This window comes from Lissotriton vulgaris, chromosome 12 (genome assembly GCF_964263255.1).
Source record: "Lissotriton vulgaris chromosome 12, aLisVul1.2, whole genome shotgun sequence".
In the NCBI taxonomy this organism is placed as follows: domain Eukaryota; kingdom Metazoa; phylum Chordata; class Amphibia; order Caudata; family Salamandridae; genus Lissotriton; species Lissotriton vulgaris.
In genome coordinates, this window is record NC_141700.1 from 726,263,874 (window position 1) to 726,271,393 (window position 7,520).

The 7,520-nt window shown below is 45.5% G+C and overlaps 1 pseudogene; it reads left to right on the forward strand.

Moving 5' to 3' along the window:
• Window positions 1-5,968: 5,968 nt before the first annotated feature.
• On the forward strand, window positions 5,969-7,316 carry LOC147678393 (uncharacterized; annotated as a pseudogene).
• The last annotated feature ends 204 nt before the right edge of the window (window positions 7,317-7,520 follow it).

Here is a 7,520-nt window from a genome sequence, read left to right on the forward strand (position 1 = left end):
CATTGCTATGGGCCAGGAGGCCCATAGGAATGATTGCAAAATAATTCTCAAATTGCGATTTCGCAATTTGCTAATTGTAATTTGAGAATTATTACAAGGGTGCAGGGGTGTCTCAAGGACACCCTGCTGCACCCCTGTAAATGACATGTGTGTGTGCATATGGCGCACATGTATGTGCATCATATGCCACCCTCACAAATGCACAATTGTGCATATTTACAAGAAATCGCAAATTACCACCAACTACAAGTTGGTAGTAATTTGCGATTTCTAAACCTGAAATCGCAATGCTAAAAAGCTTCATACATAGCATTTAAGGAATCGCAAAATTGTGATTCCTTAAATGCTATAGCAAAATAAGGAATCGCAAGTATTTGCGATTCCTTAAGATGCGATTTTTTCATACACATCAATTGATGCAAAACAGCCTTTTGCGATTCGCAAAGGCCGAATTTCGGCCTTTGAGAATCAAAAAAGGCTTGATACATATGGCCCTAAGTGATTCTAAGCAAATTAATTAAATGGCCTGTACTTGGAACTGTAAGGGGCGGATTTAAAAACAATTATGCACTGGGTTTGTGTCAAACAACTGAAGCAAAGTGTTTTTTTAAAATTTACTTTCCAGCGCAAAACTTGTTTTGCACTGGAAAGTTACCTCGAAGTACCACAAACTAAAGCTTTGCACTGCTTTGCGTTACTTTGTGTCAAAGGGGTATCCCATGGGTGGTACATAAGTGTCCCCATGCAAGCAACCATGTTTTTGGCACAAAATCCTATAACAATACCAGGCAGGGTTTTGCACCAAAAAAGAATGCCGGAGCTGAAAGGAGAAATGCTTTTATTTCTTCAATCTTTTTCGACTTTGCATGTATGCTGCACTGTACAGCGCACATCAGAAGCGAGAAACATGTTCAACTTTGTCTAGCGACTGTACTTTTTACTGAAAGGGTAATCTTCCAGTACAAAATCTATGTAGATATGGGACCCGATGTAGGTAAGTTCATTTTACCACTTCTTAAATACCGAATTATACCGATTCGTTATTTAAGTGGTAAAATGGAGGGGGGTGTAGGTATTTCAGATTTGGTAAATACCGAATCGTTAAGATTCGGTATTTACTGATTCTGTAAATACCGAATCGGTAAAGCCCATTGATTCCTATGGGTATTGAAGCCCTTGGAATCAATGGTCATTACCGAATCGGTATTTACCGATTCGGTAATTACCGATTTTTGCAAGGGTGCAGGGGGTGTCACTTTGACACCCTCTAGCACCCCAATTCCGGACTTGTGTGCCATGTGGCACACAGACATGCCCTTAGGGCATGTCTGTGTGTCACATTGCACAGGTGTGCATGCACAGATGTGCATGCACACCTGTATTCGGTATTTTACCACCCAATTGGATTGGGTGGTAAAATATCGAATCTTAAAGCCCTGTGGCCCTCTGACATGTGCCATCTACATCCGCATTTACAGAATCGGTATTTTACTGAGTCTGTATTTACCGATTCGGTAATTTTACCGAATCTGTAAATACAGAATCGGTAAAATACCGATTCTGTAAATGCATGTCCTACATCTAAAAACCCTAATACCGGTCGGAAACGGCCGAATTTGGCCGTTTCTGACCGGTATTAGGGCACCTACATCGGGCCCATGGTGCTTTCCTGACCTCTCTCTATCACGCAACGCAGGAATTTTGGGTGCTGCACTGCGCTAAGTGACATGTTTTTAATCTGGGTCTAATTGTGTAAACTGTAGTGTAATTTGAATATCTAAATCCCAAATTGTCCTGTCATTAATCATGCAGGTAGTACCTGCCAGCTCTCCGAAACCCTGTTACCTACCTGCACCGTCTTCCTTCTGGTCACCACACCTGTCCACAGTGCAGACACACCATTTTTGTCTGGCGAGATGGTGTAGTAGAGTCACTTTGGGGACTGCGATTAGTGGGTGCTATGAGACTGGACATTGACTGATCTATGCATTTAGCTTCTGGTCATATGGCCTGATCCTAACACCACCCATTGCTCTCTACCTCTGGGAGTCAGATTTTAGGTTTAGAGCTGCATGAGGAAAGCTCTTTAGGGTTCAATTTGATTGTGTTTTACACCACAACAGTATTCTAACCTGAAGTAAAACACAGGCAAAAGACAGCCTGTGATAATTTTCCCAGACCAACGCTGCACTGGCCCAACCCCTGGTGACGCGTCCCTGGTTACTGGTGGCTCACAGCTGGAAACCAAATTAACGAGCATACATTATTGTGATGCCCAACTGTGAAACACGAAGGTGCTTGAGACTGACGTATAATTATGGCCGCTGACTTCCGCTTGTTTGTTTTAATGCCCTGCTGATATGTGCATGTACAATTAAGGCACCATGAGCACCTGATATCAATGTACCTGCAAGTTAACAAAAACAGCATTTTTAATTAAGCCAGCAGCCCCCGCCACAATGTCGCTCCTCCAGATCCCACCGCGGGGATGAAGGGTGGGGACTGTAGAGAAACGATTGGTGATGTAAGTCGCAAACAAGCCCTCCACTAGACATTCCCAGGTGGCACCAAATGAGATGTTCTCAAACCCCCACAGTGCAGATGCAGCACTGTTCCCGCTGTCTCCACTCTCTTCGCAGTCTACGCTGCCGTCCATGCTCCAAGGGTTACTCTCTCCAGGGGCGGCTCTAGGCTCATGGCGGGCCTGGGCAGGGAGCGTAGGGAGGGGGCCCCGGAAGAAAGGGTCGGGGGGGGGGTGGAGCCCCCCTCAGCCCAGGAGGGGGGGTCAGGGTGTTTAGAAGTGGAACAGAGCCGGAGGCTGCCAAATCCCTGCCACAGGCAAATATGTATCCATCCTCAGAGGATTATTAGATTAAGGATATATATTGGTGTGGTGGCCCCTGGGGTTTGGTGGCCCTGTGCAGGTACTCATGCCAAAGGCCGCCCCTGCTCTCTCCCGCCATGGTGCTGCGCCCATGCATGGATGTGAAGAGCCACAAGGGTCAGGACATCCTATCTGCTAGGGTCTGGAAAATGAACAATCTGCTTTCACTTTTGATCAGGGCCAGGGGATATAACGCTGCCCTTAGAGAAGCGATCGCTGCAGAGAGGTGGTGCTGAAAAGGGGGACAATGTTGTCCCCTTTCCAGCGCTACCTTGTGGTCGTGCATCTCTGCTTGTGGATCGCTCTCAAGGATAGACACCAGGGAGTAGTTCTTTGTGGGGAATTGACCCATAGGGCAAGGTCAGTGCTCATCTCCCACCAAGGGCAAAACAGTCTTTCTGGTCCCTCTGAGGGGCAGAGTGGTGGTTTGTCCCAAGTCCGCCTCCCTGCAGAGGGGGTGTAACGCCACTAGACTCCAGGGAATTCTTTTTCGGGGTGAAGGTGTGGCTCCCTGGGCAAGAACCTATGCCCCCCATCAAGGTTATTCAGGGTTTGTCCACAATCTGCCAGTCTTGCCCCCTCTAGAGTAGAAATCCAACTAGACACAAGATGTCCCTATCTGGGAAAAATTAAAGGGGTGGGGCCATGCCCCCACCTAAGAAGTGGCATACAGTCTTTCTGGCCCCCTTGGGAGCATATAAGGGTCATATAGAAAGCCCACAAAATACCAGCAGAGTCCTATTTCTGAAGGGAGGAATTGGCCCTCTAGGCAACGGCCAGTGCCCCCCCCCCTACAAGGACAATAAAGTCTTTCTGCCCCCGACGGGCCCCCCTTCCCCCCCACGGGTAGATTTGGAGGTCTACTCCAATCTGACCCGCAGCAGGGGTAGAAAGCCCACTCGAGACCAGGGTCTTTTAGGTGCAGAAAAGGGCCTACCCAGACATTGAGCTGTATGCCCAACCCAGAGTATGCCCAACAGTCTTTATGGCCACCGTGGGCAGATTGGTGGATTTACCACAAATCTGCAATCAGGAAGGCAGAAAGCCCAATTGACATTAGGGATATATATGTATATTTTTTTAAGGGAAATAATATGGGGTTTGGGCCGGCCAAACGGGCATCAGGCCAATCCTCCACCACCTAAATCCTCGTCTTTCTGCCCACCTCGGGCCTACAACACCCCATGGCAAGCAATACGAAATTTGGATTGTTTTGGGCATAGTTTTGACAATAGCTGAGTGGGCTGAAATCCCAATTTCCTCTCATTTGTCATGCTGAATGGTTCAGATGTTTGGCCTTGGGGTCAGCTGGCATCCAGAGAATCTTACTATAGCCAGACTTTATGAAACAGAGATACAAGGTAGTCCAGGGTAGAGTGACTTGTGGGAACCCCACTATGTTCTTAACCCAGAATGCACAGCAAACCCCAATTGATTAAATTTTGCATTTTCCTCACATTCTTTGAGAGACAACTTCTGCAATCTTTGGGGTTTCGCAAAATTCCTGCCACCCAGCTATTCTACACTTCTCTTGAGAACAAGCTTTTACAATGCAGCGGTCTCGCCTTTGCAAAAGTTAGAGCTATTGGCATTGTAAATGACAACATGTTTATTTATGTGTTGGTTTTGAAAACAGATAAATAAATGGCATTTTCATTTACAATGCCAATAGCTTAATCTCTCGCAAATGCGAGACCTACTGCATTTGCAATGCAATAGGTCGCATATTTACGCGAGTTTTAGCTATTGACATTGCAAATAACAATGCGTTTTATTTATGTTTCAAAAACCAAAACAAACATAAAAGACGGCACATACATATATATATAAATGCATAGGCATATATATGTGCATATGTGTGCGCGTAGAGGTAGTGAGAGGTAGAGTAGTAGTAGAGACGAAGAGAGTAGAGAATGAGGAGTAGAGAGTAGAGAGTAAGTTGTAGAGAGTAGAGAGTGAGTAGTAGAGAGTGAGTAGTAGAGTGAGTAGTACAAAGTGAGTAGAGAGTAGTAGAGAGTGAGTAGTAGACAGTAGAGTGGATAGTAGAGAGTAGTAGAGAGTGAGTAGAGCATAGTTGAGAGTAGTAGAGTGAGTAGAGAGTGAGTAGTAGAGAGTAGTAGAGAGTTAGTAGTGAAGAGAATTAGAGTAGTAGAGAGTAAGAAGAGAGTAGTTGAGAGTGAGTAGTAGAGTAGTAGAGGGTGAGTAGTAGAGTGAGTAGTAGAGAGTAGTAGAGTGAGTAGTAGAGAGTGAGTAGTAGAGAGTAGTAGAGAGTTGTAGAGAGTGAGTAGTAGAGAGTAGAGTGAATAGTAGAGAGTGAGTAGTAGAGAGTAGTAGAGAGTGAATATTAGAGAGTAGTAGAGAGTGAGTAGTAGAGAGTGAGTAGTAGAAAGTAGTAGAGTGAGTAGTATAGAGTAGAGAGTGAGTAGTACAGAGTGAATAGTAGAGAGTAGTAGAGAGTGAGTAATATAGAGTAGTACAGTGAGTAGTAGAGAGTAGTAGAGTGAGTAGTATAGAGTAGAGAGTGATTAGTAAAGAGTGAGTAGTAGAGAGTAGTAGAGTGAGTAGTACAGAGTAGTAGAGAGTGAGTTGTAGAGAGTAGAGTAAGTAGTAGAGATTGAGTAGTAGGCTCCGCCCCCTTTTCACCGGGGCTTTTAAAACTGCTCGCGCCTCCCGCTTCGTGGGAGACGCTTCACCTGTGAAGCTAGGCGCAACGCTTGGGGGACGCTGCAACGAACTTTGGTGGTGCACTGAGGCCCAGGAGACCGCAGGGCCAACACTGCGACTGAGGCTCCGCCCTCTTAACCTCACTTCCTTATAGGTAACAACCTTCTCCCGCATCGCGGGACGCGCGCGGGCGGCACCGGGCTAAGCCTGGGCAAAGGGCGGGACCTCTGTGGCCCTCAGAGGCCTGAAGAGACTGGGCTGGGACATAGACCCTGGTTTGGACTTGAGCTATACCTGCTCGATTCATACGAGACTTTGGTGTTATGTGTTTAATGTTTATTTAAACGTGTAAAGTGCTTTGAACTTTTGTTTACCTTTTTATTACATACATTTCTTATTGTGTAAGGATAAGTTTGCGTAATGTCTAAATCTAAAACAAATAAGTCTGCTTCTGGTTTGGGCACCATGGATAACTTTTTGGTTAAAAAGGTGAACCAAATCAATAATGAAAGAAGGGCCTCTTTGGGCCTAGTAAGTCCACCTCTGTTACTTGATGAGGTTTCGCCACCATTGGGGGACACTGTATTGGAAAACAGTGATGTAACAAGTGACCAGGCTATAATATCTACAGTAGTACAGGTACACAGGGAGACTTCTGATGTCCTGCCTGACATCTCTATTGAAGAATCAGAGCAGGCACTACCAGAAACTAGACCTGTGAGATCCTGCAGAAAACTGCAATCTAAACATGGGGGGAAGTATAGTAAAAAAGAGTTCATCCTCCACAATCTGTTTGCAATGGCCCTATTCCTGGTTCCTTCCCTGTGGATGGAAATAAAGAGGGGGTATGCTTATAAATTCGGAACAATTTACCCTACTTGTGAGCTCAATAGTTGCAAAAAAGAGGCTAAAATGGAAGCGATGTTGAGACCTCTGACCTCCAAGTTGGATACTGTGTCGCTAGAAGTGGATAGACTGGGTGGATTAGTGTCAGCATATCTGGCCACTGCCACAGCTGTTCCACCCAAGGTAGTTGATAGGGGTCAGAGTGATATGAGAGAGAAAGTGCAGCAGCTCTGTCACCAAGCATCTGTCACTGAAACTGCTCCTTCTGCCCAACCATTAGTAACTGAACAGAATAGACAACCCATAGTAGAGTTTGAAGGTAGGCTCGACTCTATACTTATAAGGAAAAGTCGTTATATTAATTTGCCACCTGATTGTGCTCCCTATGTGGTGGTCCTAACGAATGTTCCGCCTATTGATGACTTCTCTGCCCAGTCTCATGGGGAGTCTCATGATTCTTTAAAAAACAAAACAGTTGCGTGGTTGAGTAAAAATTGTGGTTTTCAAACTAAATACTCTGATCAAATCCTATCAACGCGTAGGGTGAATTGGATTGGGCCGTCTACTAAGACCACCAGTGGGGATTGTATTGTTGCAAATTTTAGGCACCCGCAACATGTGGCAACAGTACTATTAAGGGAGGCCTCTTTAGTATATAATAGTTTGTGTTCGCCCTCTTGGCTATTTTTATGCCCATTTGAATGTAGCCCCCTCAGATCCTAGGAAATTCAGACCACAGTCTCAGTCCCTGACACCGGCAGTTAAGACATCTTATCTGTATAATGTTAATGCCCATCGTTGGAATGTCCCTAATGGGGAAACATTTATTAGCCATAATGCTGGTATCCATTGTGGGAATGGTTTCAATGTGGACACTCGGAACAGATTTGATCTGCTTTCAGGCCTGGAGGCGTGTGACTGAGACAAGGGGTGTGTGGGGCAAGAAAAGGAACATGTGGTAGAAGAAGGACATGAAGGGACTCTTGCGGACATAAGGAATGGTAGCAACGTAATTTGTTGGAACATTGCAGGTTTGGGTTCAAAGATGGGAGATTGTAACTGGATCAGCTTCATTAAGCAACATCAGATCATTTGTCTTCAGGAGACCTGGTCAGTTGAATGTGAC